General features: G+C 37.7%; 1 protein-coding gene across 1 annotated transcript in view; it reads right to left on the reverse strand.

Annotated features, from left to right (window-relative positions):
- Nucleotides 1-9,224, reverse strand: part of KCNJ6 (potassium inwardly rectifying channel subfamily J member 6) — a 171,339-nt gene extending 162,115 nt beyond the window's left edge. The window contains exon 1 of the mRNA XM_075197246.1: nucleotides 8,803-9,224. The gene's annotated coding sequence lies outside the window, so the exon portion shown is untranslated. The remainder of the gene's footprint in view (nucleotides 1-8,802) is intronic.
- Nucleotides 9,225-10,311: the final 1,087 nt, after the last annotated feature.

Below are 10,311 nucleotides of genomic sequence, written 5' to 3' on the forward strand. Positions count from 1 at the left end.
TCGTAACTGATGCAGAACTCACGTCCTTATACCGACTGGTAATGGTCTCCAACTTCTTACTTCAATAATGAATCATCCTCATTTTCATTGGCACATTTTCGGCATGCCCTTACTGTACAGTGCCATGTTCATCCGCCCCCTCCCTCTCCCGTCCCGCCTTCAAGTTGCAGTCAGTCATAAGTGTCATTTGCGCTGAGACATGAATTGGATTCAATTGTGCTCATTGGAGTAAGGGCCGTTTCTAAGAATGCGCAGAGCTGTCTCACGCAAGATACGGCACCCGAAGATGACTCAGGAGCACAGTGTATAACAGGAGTAAGCACTGCTAGAGTTTTCTTTCTATAATAAGGTAACCTGGATCATTAAGAAAAGCTTACGTTTATGGATCAGCGCATACATAAGGCATAGGCAAACCCGAGAGGGGGATTCCTAGTGCCTGGAAACCCCCCTCCAAGCCTGGGGCACTGTATAATTGAGGTGGCTGGACCCTGCTCACGCTTCACACGGCTCTGCTTGAAAAAGGAAGAGCTGCGTGCACCTAACAGTAATGCACGCAGCATTGCTTATGTGTATTATGGGGATAGGGAGAGTTGGAGAGCAGCCAAGCACTGTCTAAAATTATAGCTACGCCCCCATGCATGCTGGTCACGCCCACTGGCGGCGTGGTGTGGAAACCCCCCTCTACAAATCCTGCCTTTGCCCTTGTAAGGCACATGCACAACACATGTCACGGTCATGGTCTATCTGTGCATCCGTTGTGTATGATTATTGCAATATGAATGCAAAAAAATGACCAGCAAAGGTTTTATACAAGCGAACATTTTACGCTTTCGCAAAATGATCAGGCTTTATTTAAGGTTCAGTGGCCATTATTTAACGGGAAGAATAATTTCACATGCTATATTAAATCTCCCTTTAGTCAACCCATATGTTTAATATCCTATACTCCTATTTATCCTATGTAAAGATAAAAGCTTTGGTCATGATCCCTGTGCTCTACGTAAGCCCAATAGACAGTTCCTCTATTTATTTTACTGTATCAGGGGATAACTCCTTGGTGTTTTTGTGTTGCACCCTTTATCCCGTTGTACCATACCAGCAAATAATCTCATTGAGTTGAAACAACAGTGTGTTATTTTAATTAGCTGATTTTATTATGTATCAGCGCCAGTTCTGCATCCTCCGTCCTTCTCCGGCTCAGCGAGTTTTACATCTCCTTTGTCACAGCAAATAACATGCGCACAATACAAAGCTCTATTTTAAAAACCTCTTATCAATTTGTTTCAGTTACAATGTTTATTTAAAAGATACGTAATTGGGGAACGTATTATTTGTTGGTTACTTTTTCAACATGGAAAATACCTAAAAAATAATAAAAGCAATATGGTCTTTTGCATGTTGATACAGGTATTTCCTGAATGTGTTTGCCCTTGGGACATAGTTTTTTTTTAGCTTACTGGGTAATGAGAATAAAGATTTTGATATAAACTATGAACTATGTACAAAAGAAAAAAATTAATTAGAAAAAAAAAATCAGATTTGTTTCTGAGCATAAAATACACGTGAGCCACTTGTATTCAGGAATATATATGCTTTTGGGTAATTACATCTATAAAGCTGCCATTTGAGTCAATGGTTAACCCACTGGGTTTTTAGAACATGTCTTGAAACAGAATTTCCTCCAGACAGCCTGTTTTGCCTTCTTTGAGCTCCTCAGTGTAGTACCTTTACTTATCTATTTCATTATAAAGCTGTTGAAGCCCTGACATCTAACCCCCCCCCCCCAGGCCGCTCCCCATTAGGCCGCTGAGCCGAGTCTCACTCCCTGGGCTAAAATTTGCCAGCCCTCCCTTGAGGTCTGAGCGGGTTTAATTCTCCTCTTCTTTTACGCCTGCACTAAATTCATGTAAGACCTGTCTTCTGTGTTGACAGGCTATTTGCCCATATACCATACTTGCCAACCTTTTAAAACGTCATTCCGGGAGATCCCAGGCAGGGGGCGTGGTTGGAGGGTGGGAGGGGCGGGGCGCGGTAAATCGCGGCATTTTGGTCCCGCCCCCTGCGACAAAATGTCGTTTTTTGTTGCGGGGGGAAACAAAAACGGGAGTCTCCGGAACATTCCGGGAGAGTTGGCAAGTATGCCATATAACGCTGATCCCCAAATAGACCATCAATCTGGGCTCTCAAATCACAGACCTATCATCCAATTTAGGGGATAGCTCTATATATAGCAGAATTTCGGGGAGTGTCCCCGACTCTGCCCGCATTCCCACCTCTCCTTCTTGTAAATAATGTGGGTCCATGATAAATTGATTTTCTCCCTCAGGCCTCATGGATCCTAATGGTACGATTTGCATTATCACCGTATTCCTGGCACTTGTCCTTTGGATCCCAATAATAGGGAAGCAGGGTTTATTAACACTGCAAATACTTGAACCAAAACAGCCCAGGATAATTAACATTTACTGACACTGTTTAGAATCTAATCTGTGCGGTTTTTGCGGCACAATGTCACAAACTGTCAACTTTGTTTAACAGATATGTCATCGAAATATAGAATATTTTGAATACAATTGTTTATAAGTGTTCAGACATTTGTTTGTATTTACTAATATAAGTTTAAGCTGCTATATTTATTTCTCTGTTGATGGTAAATGAAATATCAGCGACAGACATCGATGGAACAGTAATCGCCTAATGGACAAAGCAGAATATTTTCTGTGTTCTATCAGGTCAACGTTGGAATAAAGCTTCACCCTGGCATGGGTGCCCCAGCAACAAAACACATTTGTTCCTGAAACAATTCATTCTTTATTATACTGTTGTTTAAAACAGACCATATCATATTTATTTTAACATTATGTAAAATATCATGTTACAGAGGATGTCAGACACTGACTTCCCTGATTCTCAATAGCTCAATTATGATGGTAAATAAACCGAGAAACAGATAATTAAGCATTGGCCTCTACAAATGAAAGGGTTACATGAAATAATGAATTAAACTTATGTGTGTGTACAAAGATAGATCAACTATCAGTAATGACTGAGTGATGATAGACAATCATTGTAAATATAGGTAATATAAATGATTTGGAGGATAAATGATTATAAGGGTAATTTGTCAAACATCAGCGGAACAAATGTGTTTGTGGTTTTGTGCTGCTTATGTAGTATTAAGCAACGCTGGGCTCTCCTGTTGCTCTGACACTACAACTTCCAGCATGCCCTGCTGTGAGAGAGGGACCACGGCTCAGGGCACAAACCTGCTAGAGGGGTGAGGAAAATAAATATTTTGGCTTTGAGTCATTAAGGAACGTATCTCTGTTTTTTGTGCGTATCATATGCAATTCCCTTCTGCCCATGCCCGGAACGAGACACTCGGCCGGCAACGAAAGCAAGTCTGCTGCATATGCCAACGCTAATAACAGTTACGACGGTCTACGATTTTGGGGAGTGAACGGGGCGGGGAAGGGTCGTGTGTCTGTACTCGATGCACAATGTGGGAGTGCCAAACTGAAGCTAATGCAGCCGCGTCGGAATGAAGCTCTGCGTGTGGGACAGTTTCTTGTCTTTCTGCCGAATCTCTTGCACCAGCTAAGGGTCTGGTCTAAGTCCTGGGTCAGTATCGTATGCAGCTATAACATGTGTCTGCAATTTGGGACAACTGTAACACAGCCTAACCTTAATGTTTATCAAAGGAAAATAATATATCATTTTTTTTATAATCATATATGACTATATTGTTGACAGGTATCTATCTCCCATCTATCTATCTATCTATTTCATATCTATCTATCTATCTATCTATCTATCTATCTATCTATCTATCTCATATCTATCTATTTCATATCTATCTATCTATCTATCTATCTATCTATCTATCTATCTATCTATTTCATATCTATCTATCTATCTATTTCATTTCTATCTAACTATCTATCTATCTCATATCTATCTATCTATCTCATATCTATCTATCTATCTATCTCATATCTATCTATCTATCTATCTATCTATCTATTTCATATCTATCTATCTATCTATCTCATATCTATCTATCTATCTATCTATCTCATATCTATCTATTTCATATCTATCTATCTATCTATCTATCTATCTATCTATCTATCTATCTATTTCATATCTATCTATCTATCTATTTCAGTTCTATCTAACTATCTATCTATCTCATATCTATCTATCTATCTATCTATCTATCTATCTATCTATCTCATATCTATCTATCTATCTCTCTATCTATCTATCTATCTCTCTATCTATCTATCTATCTATCTATCTATCTATCTCATATCTATCTATCTCATATCTATCTATCTATCTATCTATCTATTTCATATCTATCTATCTATCTATCTATCTATCTATCTATCTCATATCTATCTATTTCATATCTATCTATCTATCTATCTCATATCTATCTATCTATTTCATATCTATCTATCTATCTATCTATCTATCTATCTATCTATCTATCTCATATCTATCTATCTATTTCATATCTATCTATCTATCTATCTATCTATCTATCTATCTATCTATCTCATATCTATCTATCTATCTATCTCATATCTATCTATCTCATATCTATCTATCTATCTCATATCTACCTATCTATCTATCTATCATCTATCTATCTATCTATCGTCTATCTATCTATCTCATATCTATCTATCTATCTATCTATCTATCTCATATCTATCTATCTATCATCTATCTCATATCTACCTGCCTATCTATCTATCTATCTATCTAATATCTATCTATCTATCTATCTATCTATCTATCTCATATCTATCTATCTATCAATCTATCTATCTCATATCTATCTATCTATCTCATATCTATCTATCTATCTATCTCATATCTACCTGCCTATAGCTGCGTTATTATTGGTGGCTGATAATGCTGCAGCCTTACAGTAGCCACACCCACATTCCCCACCGCCAATTATAACTGTGTTACCTCATGTATCAATGTTTCCCCTCTTAGAATGTAAGCTCATAAGCTTATTCAGGTAGGACCATCATTATCTTCTGATTAATGTCATTGCATGCAATCTATTTGTACCATGATTCCCTCAATGTACACAGCTACACAACTCCTGGTGCGTTATAAATAAAAGATAATAACAATACTAAAAAAGATATATTAAATAGCTGTGCTTTTATAAATTGCTACCCATATAAACTATATATATATATATATATATATATATATATATATATATATATATATATATTTATATAAATATATATATATATATATACACAAAACCTTCTCTTGGCTGCATTATTAGTTGGCATCCAGTTTCATCCATTGGATCAGACCCACCCCATTCTGTGGGTAATGTGACTACCATAAAAAGATTACCCATAATGCACTGCAGCGTGGAAGGATTACAAATAAATTTATTATTCAGGCTTACGGTGCATAACTGTGCAGAGCAACCTCCCGTCTCTATTCTTTCTTGCTCCAGTCCCCGCAAACTAACAGCTCTGAAGTATGTTGTAGGCTTAAATACAAATGAAAGCAATGTATACTCACCGATGCTGTAGCTTAGTGTATTTACCGTATGTACATTTAGATAGGTTTCACATTTAGTAGATAGAAGCCAAGTATTATACTTTTTTGACTTTTTTACATTTGAAAACTTTTCTTCACAATGTTAAGCTCTGCAAGGTTGTCATTAGCTCCTGCAGTTGGTGAACGCTGCAGAACACGTAGCGCGGATCCATATTATTTTGCTTAGTCAGATGCAACACGGAAGACACGTCTATACGACAAATAACCCAGCCAAAACAGGTCCTCGTTTAAAGGGGCACTGCTACCGAAACTGTTCCTAGCTCACATTTATGTTTACACGAATTGAAGGCTGGTCGACCTGTCATCTCTTTTCTATAAATATATTACTGTACAAAAATCTAGCTTTTCAATGTTTTGTTGGTGAAACACATGGCGAAGCTTCACTAGTTATCTCTGTAGATTTTCCAGCATACCCTCAATGACCTGTCACTTTCTACAGTGCTCAGAGTAGACGGCTGTTGATCAATAATTAGCGATGGTGTTGGCTATAATTCAGAGGCTCTGCAGTAGACCCGTGAGTAGATATAACAAGAGATATCCAGTGAAAGATTGCTGCGGAGGTAGGCTCTTGTAGATGCAGCGTGGACCCCACATTTATATCTAAATAATACAACAGGTAGCCGACACTTTATTGTGTCCTTTAATAAAACAGATTATTAGACCTTGTTAAAATGACTCTGCTTGGGGCTGTGATAGAATTGATGTGTGTAAAATCAGCTTCCTACCCCAAGTACCGGAATACAATATTCTACAGAAACAAATTATTAAAGCAAGAGTGTGAAATGACATATATGACTAACTATGACTCTTACTTGCTCTAATATGACAAATCCTTTTTAACATACACGACTGAATTGACAGCTTCAGAACAATACGTATTAAATCAATATTATGTATTGTGATGACCAGGGGAGGGCTGGCAAACTATAGCCCAGGGGGTGCAATACTCCGCTCAGCAGCCTTTTAGGAACATGTTAAAGGAAAAACATGTAGGTGGCCCAGTGACTCAACCCAAGGTAGCCAAACATGGGGCAGAACTGGGGGGCAAACGCCCACCTGCCCCCAGCCTAGCCTGCCCCTGGTGATGACCAAATTAAGGGCTATGAAACAAGTCATCAAGAGTTATCAACAGTTTTCATTAAATTTGTACAATTTATAGACAAACATTTTAAGCTAAAAATATTATATATACACATATATATATATATATATATATATATATATATATATATATATATATATATATATATATATTTAGTATTTAAATAAGTATTTGCATATCACCCTCATGTCTGTGGATTACCATCTACCAGTATGATTTATTGTGAGCAGGTCTTCAACACAAACACTGTTTTTAACATCTCGATTTGCAAAGATCTCCAGCATTAGATTCCAGCCTTGATCTACAGAAGTCCACGATAGCTAAACTCACAAATCCTTGCTTTACATCATTCTAAACCATTCTCTGCCCCTGAGTCATCCTGGTTACAAAGTCTAAGAGGGCAGCAAACAAAGTACTAATGCAACATCGTCACAAAGACATATTACTTCATGATATGGATCAGTAGTTTTTTGTGGGATTTTAAACAGAGACTTCCAAAATTGCAAGCTGCTGTTCAGACAGGCTAGTGGGCCTCCGTAAAAACGCAATGCGATACTATACAAACGCAGTATGTGACTAACTATATGAACAATCACATAAAAAAAAATGCCACACTATATATATATATATATATATATATATATATATATATATATATATATATATATAGATTGCTGTAAAGCTGACTCAGGCAATCTGTACCACTCCAGCTACAGTACACTCTAACAGGCACAGGACGCTTGATCCTGCTCTACAAGTTCCCCCTATCTAGAACTGCAGAGCCCAACATCAGCCTCAGAGTTGTACATTCAGCCAAACCTCTGCTCTGTCCTTGGTGCTGGAAACACATTTATGTGTCCAAGGCTGGTTATCCTAAAAACTATACACATCCTGCAAATTTGCAAAGGATTAAATCTGCGGCCTCCAATGATTTAACCCAGACAACATGATTTATATGTTATTTTCACCATAATAACAGGTACTATATATTATGAAACAAGGCAAACAAAACTTGCAACAAAATAATCACATTTACTATATTATGAAAACATGTACTGTGTATATATATTTATATTTTAACATGTACTGTAAAGTGTTTTTGTCTGATTAAATAAACAGACCCCCCCCCAGTCACCATGGTGACAGAGCTAGTGATCTCTATTAACTCTCTGCGTTTCACAAATGATTCTATTAATGTAGAATTTGTATTAATAAGAAATATCCAACGCACCAACATCATCCAGGAAACGCTTAAAAAATGTTATTATACGACAGACTGAGCAGAATCAACATATTTTTGCTGTTCGATTGTGAGTCCTGGGTTATTCAATAAAAAGTTGACAGTTGTTTACTGTGTTTGGCCACAGACAATGCAGAAGGGAGCTTGAGGTGACGATGACCCTCAGATGTGATTCCCCTGCTGGGACCATCACCAGATCCCCTCCCCCAAGTTACATAATGAAATGTTAGTTATGGGCAGAGACAATTCAGATTAAAAGCTACTTTCTCACCAATTGCATATAATATATCTATTTGCCCATTTAACATAAAGCAGAACTAATAAAAGTTTATTTTTCTTTTATTAAAATGTATTTTTTGTTTCGCACCTAATATTGCATCTTGGTGCAAATCCGTAGTTTAAATAGCATCCCTGCTTAATTGCTAGGCATACAGTTCAGATCATTATGGAGTGAAAAAAAGGATTAATTAGTTTCCTATTATTTAACCCAAGAGACACAGAGGATTAGATAATGAGCTTTGATGAAATACATATGGTAATATATAATTGATGATCTGCTATCAGATAAGCCCAGCTATTATATTCCACAAGATCTAAGTGACAAATTTCTGATGATTTGCTGAATTATACAGAAAGGAAATATCTCACGTTCTCTTTTTTTAAGTTTCTGATAATAATATATGTTTCGATATACAGACACAGGCTGCTGTTACCCTATTGACTTTTTCTTCTGATTTTTGCTACTTCCTGATCACATTTGCTCAGTAGGGCAGACAAGGCAATGTAATTGTACTACAAGCATAATGAGCAGTCAGGAGAATGAATATAAGTGCAAGTGGGGTGCAGCTTGTACCTTATTTTTGATGTGTAGGTCTCAGATCCTCATGTTGATCCAATTGTTGGAGTGTTGCTGTTTGATGGATGTTCAGTCGCTTGGGTTATTAAAGAGGCTTTTTTTTTTTTTTATTAAATGTAAAAGATTGGATCAAACCTTGGTCTCCCTCAGTGTTCCTCCATCCTGTTGTGCAGGCATAGCTCCCCCTCCAAAATACAAAACCACTAGATGAGCCTGCATCAAGTCCTCATTAGCTTGCTGGGGTCTAGTCAAGCCAGATGTACAGGGATCAGTCGGTAGGTGAGAAGGCTAATGAGAGACACAGGCAGAGGGGAAAAGTGCTGAAAAAACACGTAAGGGGAACGTCATGAATTCTGCAGATTCAATGAATTGGGCTCATTCTAATGGGAGAGGAGACGCTGTGCATTGTGAACCGTGCAGTAAAGGCTGAGGCTGGCACTGTGCACATCGCCACCTAGTGGGCGAAGAGAATAATGGCAGCATCCGATTGATGTTCTTCTGTATAATACCCCCACCCCCCTCTCCCCAAATCTCTCTGTAGCTGAGACGCTTAATAAGTTCACTCACTGAGACCTATTGTGTCAGATCGATCAAATTTCTGTCACTACCAAAAAAAATTAAAAAATAGTGACATGGATAGAATATTTGCTGTCTGCTGTCTGCAAATAAAGAACTGTCATTTATGAGCATTTATACAGAAATTAGAATTTTTTTAAGGTATGGAAGTCAAGAAACAAGCAATGGTCTGTGAAATACATTGCACAGTTCATTAAGTGCCAATTGTATAATTGTCCTTGTCACCTCAGAATGTATTGATTAATGTGAAGGTTATAAAATTATATGCTTTCAGGATGGTTCCTGGTGATTGTGGTGTAATATAGCTTCTGATATTAAACTGCTATATTCTATCGTGATGTATGCGTGTTATTTATCACAAAATATATGGCCGCATTATCAAGCATACTAATGGATGGATTGCTTAAACAGTAAATTGATCTGTATAGTTTTATTGTATCATGACGTTGTTTAAAAATGAGAACAACTATTTCTGGAAAATATTATTTTTAATATTTATTTCTAATACTGCGTAGTGGGAGGAGCCACTAACCTCGAGTTAACACCCCCCCCCCCCCCAGGGTGGCTATGGAAGGGGCCCATGAAGTTGCTTTACTGGGGGCACAAAATTCCTCCTGGTGTCCCACTAAATCCACTAAGCCCACTGTGGGCACCACAATGCATCAACAACATGGCTGCATGGAAAAATCCCACCTCAGCAGGAATAAACAGAGCATTTATGGCCTGTGACAGACCTGTCGGATCTGGGGGCCCCAGGTAAGTAATACTCCAATAGCGTATAGCTTATGTAATTCCTCCAAAAAAAAAACATTTTCAGTTTGAGCCCTTAATATTATCACAGGCTAAAGATATTATTTTCCCTTGTGATCCTTCAGTCATCAGCCGACAATTCTCTGTCAGTTTGAAGAAGGCTGAACTGCAAGGTTGTGT

Source organism: Mixophyes fleayi, chromosome 2 (assembly GCF_038048845.1).
Source record: "Mixophyes fleayi isolate aMixFle1 chromosome 2, aMixFle1.hap1, whole genome shotgun sequence".
Lineage (NCBI taxonomy): Eukaryota > Metazoa > Chordata > Amphibia > Anura > Limnodynastidae > Mixophyes > Mixophyes fleayi.